The sequence below is a fragment of the Micropterus dolomieu genome, linkage group LG02 (assembly GCF_021292245.1).
Source record: "Micropterus dolomieu isolate WLL.071019.BEF.003 ecotype Adirondacks linkage group LG02, ASM2129224v1, whole genome shotgun sequence".
Lineage (NCBI taxonomy): Eukaryota > Metazoa > Chordata > Actinopteri > Centrarchiformes > Centrarchidae > Micropterus > Micropterus dolomieu.
In genome coordinates, this window is record NC_060151.1 from 28,607,090 (window position 1) to 28,612,956 (window position 5,867).

The 5,867-nt window shown below is 40.9% G+C and overlaps 1 long non-coding RNA gene across 1 annotated transcript in view; it reads right to left on the bottom strand.

The window, feature by feature from the left end:
* Nucleotides 1–391, bottom strand: part of LOC123961561 — an 865-nt gene extending 474 nt beyond the window's left edge. Inside the window, exon 1 of the long non-coding RNA XR_006822746.1 lies at nucleotides 326–391. This is a non-coding gene — a long non-coding RNA (uncharacterized LOC123961561). The remainder of the gene's footprint in view (nucleotides 1–325) is intronic.
* Between the last annotated feature and the right edge of the window lie 5,476 nt (nucleotides 392–5,867).

The following is a 5,867-nucleotide window of genomic DNA, read 5'->3' on the forward strand; positions in this document are numbered from 1 at the left end:
CCTCTTAAATGGCCAATACAACTCATAAAATGCAGTATTTCACTTGCCAGAAAATGATTGAAGCCTTTCGTTACTGACTGAAAGTTTATTTCTGCCCTGAAATTAGTTGACTTCATTCAGAAGAGTTATATTTGAAAGATTATAGCTAACCTAGTACTTTTTACGTCTTAAAATACCTCTTAAATGGCCAATACAACTCATAAAATGCAGTATTTCACTTGCCAGAAAATGATTGAAGCCTTTCGTTACTGACTGAAAGTTTATTTCTGCCCTGAAATTAGTTGACTTCATTCAGAAGAGTTATATTTGAAAGATTATAGCTAACCTAGTACTTTTTACGTCTTAAAATACCTCTTAAATGGCCAATACAACTCATAAAATGCAGTATTTCACTTGCCAGAAAGATACTGGGCGCTACAGCTCCAGCAGACGGCGGCACGACACCTGTTTTAAAAATACTCAGCCGTTGCAGACCGTTAGTCTCACAGACCGTTAGTCTCACAGAGGGACACGGACACGGTAAGTAACGTTAAACTGTGCTGTCAAAATATGATTTGTTTGTACACTTGCCTAGCCGGTAAAATTAATAACTTCACCGGTCACAGATAATGTTGCTTTGGTTGCCGTTTTAATTCAGACAATATCCGATTATGGCAAGCTAAGCTAAGTTAGCTCGTGTTACAGCACCTTAGCATTAATGTTAAGCTAACGTTAGCTAACTAACTTAACGTTATATGAGTTAAAAGTTAACAAAGCCCGATTTGGATGAGATGTTTCTGTCTGTGAGAGGAGTGATTTTAACATCAGTTAACTGCAGTGGTCAGTCATTTTAAGACAGTCATGAAGGCATATTTATAAGTATAATTCACCCCTCTAGTAGTAACAAGCTAAGCTAATCTGATAGCCTAATTTAGATAGCAGCTTCTAGTATAACTTAACCATTAACGTTACTGTTTTGAGTCCGTTTTTAGCTGATATTTGATAATATTTTGTTAAATTGATGCCATTAAAAAGTATGCTGAAAAAGCCAATGTTATAAACTTACTTATGGTTTGCAATGGAAATGTGGTTGTACAGACAATTATCGCCTGATGACTTTATTACTGAAGAAAACTGATGTGATGTGATGTGTGTGATTATTTCTCAGGCAGGTTAAGTTAACTAACAGTTAACCTTAACTTCTGCGACCTTTAAGAGGATTTATGGACATAAATTCGCAGTTTTACATCGGAAATGTCATCCGCGGGAAGTTTACTCACATTGAAAGACACACTGTGCATCTGCAATCTTTCAGATTATTAAATCAACATTTCTCATCAACAAGAATCCCTAAACACTAAGTAATGTTAGCAGCTTTGATGTCAGTTCATGTTTTTTTTTCTCATTTGGCATTTATCTTTTCTTCAACTTTGGTTATTGTAAAATTGGTCTTAAATATAATTCCGTGTGGCATCTAACTTGTTTGCATTATACTGTGCTTTGCTGCAGCATACAGCTCATTCACAAGTGGCGCCAGTCTGATTTGGGGACTGCCTGCTTCTCACCCTTTCCTGCCACCGGTGTAAAGTAATACAGTATTAGACGTGATTTAGCTGACTAAATTAGTATTTTGTCAAATACTGACAATGGTCCACTTATTTATTGATTTTAATAAATGAACATTTTTTTTCTTTGATGTAAGAAAGGAAAGGCTCTAAAATTTAAGCATTTTAAGTGCATGCCTGAGTGAGCATAATTCTTTAGTGTGACAGTGAAAAACTATTTGGGTGCACTGAGCGACTTTTGAGTTTTGAAAGCCATGATAGCACAGTCAATGTCCTTATAAGCTCTCAACATCTCTGGATCAGTGTAACATTACAAAACATTCAGATAGCGCTATCCCCCTTTTAGCCGACCATGTCGCTGTTTTAAATGAGAAAGATCAAGTCAGATCAGTTGTTGCTAACAAGCGTTTATTCAATGATTTAAGTTGACCAACTCAGGGGACTGAGTGTTAATATAGCTCCAATAACTCCAACAGAATGAGGCTTTCTCTATTTTTTCCTCTTTCTCTACTATTCTTTGTGGGGTTCATCAATAGTGATAACTGATCAGCATATATTTTATGGACTTTAAGAATCGTTAACATATTATTACACTTCGTAAAAGTAGGTTACCATTTCTTGAAAAACGTGGCGTTAATCACCTTCAAACAATGTGAACAGCAAAGTGTCTGAAAAGGACCTTACTAAGTGAATGCATAATTCGGCAACACGGATGTTGTGGGCTAACGTTACCTGCCGAGATTAGCATCCACCTCTTTTCTCAGTATGAATGAGCGCTACCTCCCGCGAGGTGAATGCAATTCACGGCAGGCAGGCAGAATTCAGCACAACACCTGCGCTGCAAAACATCACTAGACCTTGTAGTAGCAAGTCCTGCTCACGCAGTCTACCAGAGGTAGATTGTGTCTGACATGACGCCGTTGTTTTTATTCCCCTATCTATGAAGTCGGCTAAAGTCAGCCAGTTATCTCAAACGCACCTGTTGACTACCAGTTATAGCGTGCTAACTTCAACGGCTGTTTTCCAAAATTAATTAAAATGAATCTCCTTATTAGCCGGGCTCCTTACATGCTTGCTAATAACTGTTTTAAAGATGGGTCTCCGACACTGACAGCGTTGTGTTGGACAGATGCCAACCATTCAATTCACAGACGGGTCTGTTGTCTTGTTTGAGAGAGCGAAGGGGAGAGAGAGAGAGAGAGAGCGACCGAGTGAGAGGATGTGTGAATCTGCGCTGCGCAGAGCTGCTATCAAAAACGATTTAAAACGATTTAAAAAGGGGTCACCAAATTTACTTGGACAGCTGTTAATCTACCTGGGCTTATGTGTAGGAAACACTGTATTATATATATTTTGTTAGTATTTTATTTATTATCTACTGAAACTGTGGATCAGCTGATGGTTTTAGTAGAGGATGTCTCATTCTGTTGAAGTTGTTGGAATGTAAATGCTCCGTATTTGTATAGCGCCTTTCTAGGCTTTTCGACCTCTCAAAGCGCTTTTTCATCAGTCATACACTGAGCCTAAGTGCTCAAACGGAAACTAACATTCACACTCACTCATACACTGGCGGAACAGCCACCAGGGGCAATTCGGGGTTCAGCATCTTGCCCAAGGACACTTCGACATGCAACCAGAGGGAGCCAGGGTTGAACCGCCGACCTTCCGATTAACAGCCAACCCGCTCTATCTCCTGAGCCGCAGCAGCGAACTATATACATACATGAATATATACATACTTCTTACCAAGGTCTTGGGAATAAAGAAAAAAAAATCTAATTAACACAGTATTTACACCTGGTTACATGATAAAAAAATAATTGATAGTTTTTGTACTTTTTTAATTTTCATTTTAGATTTTCTTCCTGGAAGCCAGAGGGGCCACAACAGAAAATGTTCCAGGTGGTACATCCTTGCCCACATGTTCCATGACGATGTTGGGAAGAGGATAAATTGGAAAGGGATCACTATGCAACACTCTATGCCAGATGGCATTGGAGATGTTGCTCCTGTGTAAGTAATTGTAATATATATTTAAAACAATCTGAATTCACACAGCAGGCTTACAAAGTGTTCAAACTGGCATTAGCACTACTTTAAATAAACACAACCATGCTTATTAATCGACGCAGGGGGTTTCAGAAAACATTGCAGGGTCTGTTGGCTAAAAAATTGACAACACAACACAGCATCTGGCAAAGAACTGAATTGCCAAGATACACATTACTACTACTAATACACATTTCTGGTAGACTCTGAAACTTGACTGTTAAATTATGATTTTTGTTGTGAAGCAAGATAAAATAACTTTTGGCGCCTTACTTTCCAGAGTTGTTATATAGTTTCTCATAATATTATAAACAGTTATACAGTGTTTTGACATCTAACAAGCCTTAAAACGCATGGATCTTTTACTCCAACCAGCCTTCCTGGGTGATATTTCATGGTCTAATCGGCACATGAGGACATGCCTCCACCAAGTTTTTTGAACGCAGTGCTGTTTTCGGTCTGAACACTGTCTTAATCTCCAGAAAATACCTTGTTTGTTTAATGTGTACAAAAGCTGAAGTGCTTTCCTGATGTGTCTGCTGGTTCCAGGTCGTGGCCAATATATAGTTAATTACATAACCACTTGTTATAATTTGTTTTTTGTTTAGAATAAACTACTGTGAATAACATATAAAGTGAATTCCACTGACCAAGACTGAGAGACCAATTAACGGCTCTGGAACCCTTTGCAGGTGTTTTGGATTAATTAGCTGATTAGAGTGTGACACTTTGAGCCTACAATACTGAACCTTTTCACAATATTCTAATTCTGAGATTTTGAATTTGGGGTTTTCATAAGCTGTAAGCCATAATCATCAAAATTATATCAAATAAAGGCTTGAAATATCTCACTTTACATGTAATGAGTCTATATAATATATTAAATTCAAGTTGAATTACTGAAATAAATGAACCTTTGCACGATATGCTAATTTTTCGAGTTTCACCTGTAGTATTCAATGTATTTACAATCTGTAAAGACGTTTTTTGACTGATAGAGGATTTAGTTTTTACTGGCAGTCCACCTTTGGATAAAAACTGTGTAACGAAACAATGCATTTAGGATCCCCAGTGATTTTATCTGACAGTAGCATCGCTGATAACTGATGGCTCTCTTACGGCCGTAGCAGAGCTGTATTAAGTCACTAAAACAAAGTCAATTTTCCTATTTTCTGCTTATTCACGGTAAAAGCATTTAACTAAAGAACCGCAGGGTGGCTTAAAGGTTATAAGAAGTATTTAAGCTTTTATACAGAACAGTAGATGTTGGTCAGCTAGATTTTAGATATTTCCCTAGCCAGTTTTGGCCAGATGAGCCACTTTATGAACAGATCCAAATCGGATCGGGGCAGGATGAGCCAATTAATTAAAGGATCCGGATTGGATCCGGGCCGAATGAGCCACTTCCTGAACGGGTCCGGATTGGATCCGACCGGATGTGCCATTTCATGAACGGGTCTGGATCAGATCCGGGCCGGATAAGCCACTTCCTGAACGGGTCCGGATTGGATCCGACCGGATGTGCCATTTCATGAACGGGTCTGGATCAGATCCGGGCCGGATAAGCCACTTCCTGAACGGGTCCGGATTGGATCCGACCGGATGTGCCATTTCATGAACGGGTCTGGATCAGATCCGGGCCGGATAAGCCACTTCCTGAACGGGTCCGGATTGGATCCGACCGGATGTGCCATTTCATGAACGGGTCTGGATCAGATCCGGGCCGGATAAGCCACTTCCTGAACGGGTCCGGATTGGATCCGACCGGATGTGCCATTTCATGAACGGGTCTGGATCAGATCCGGGCCGGATAAGCCACTTCCTGAACGGGTCCGGATTGGATCCGACCGGATGTGCCATTTCATGAACGGGTCTGGATCAGATCCGGGCCGGATAAGCCACTTCCTGAACGGGTCCGGATTGGATCCGACCGGATGTGCCATTTCATGAACGGGTCTGGATCAGATCCGGGCCGGATAAGCCACTTCCTGAACGGGTCCGGATTGGATCCGACCGGATGTGCCATTTCATGAACGGGTCTGGATCAGATCCGGGCCGGATAAGCCACTTCCTGAACGGGTCCGGATTGGATCCGACCGGATGTGCCATTTCATGAACGGGTCTGGATCAGATCCGGGCCGGATAAGCCACTTCCTGAACGGGTCCGGATTGGATCCGACCGGATGTGCCATTTCATGAACGGGTCTGGATCAGATCCGGGCCGGATAAGCCACTTCCTGAACGGGTCCGGATTGGATCCGACCGGATGTGCCA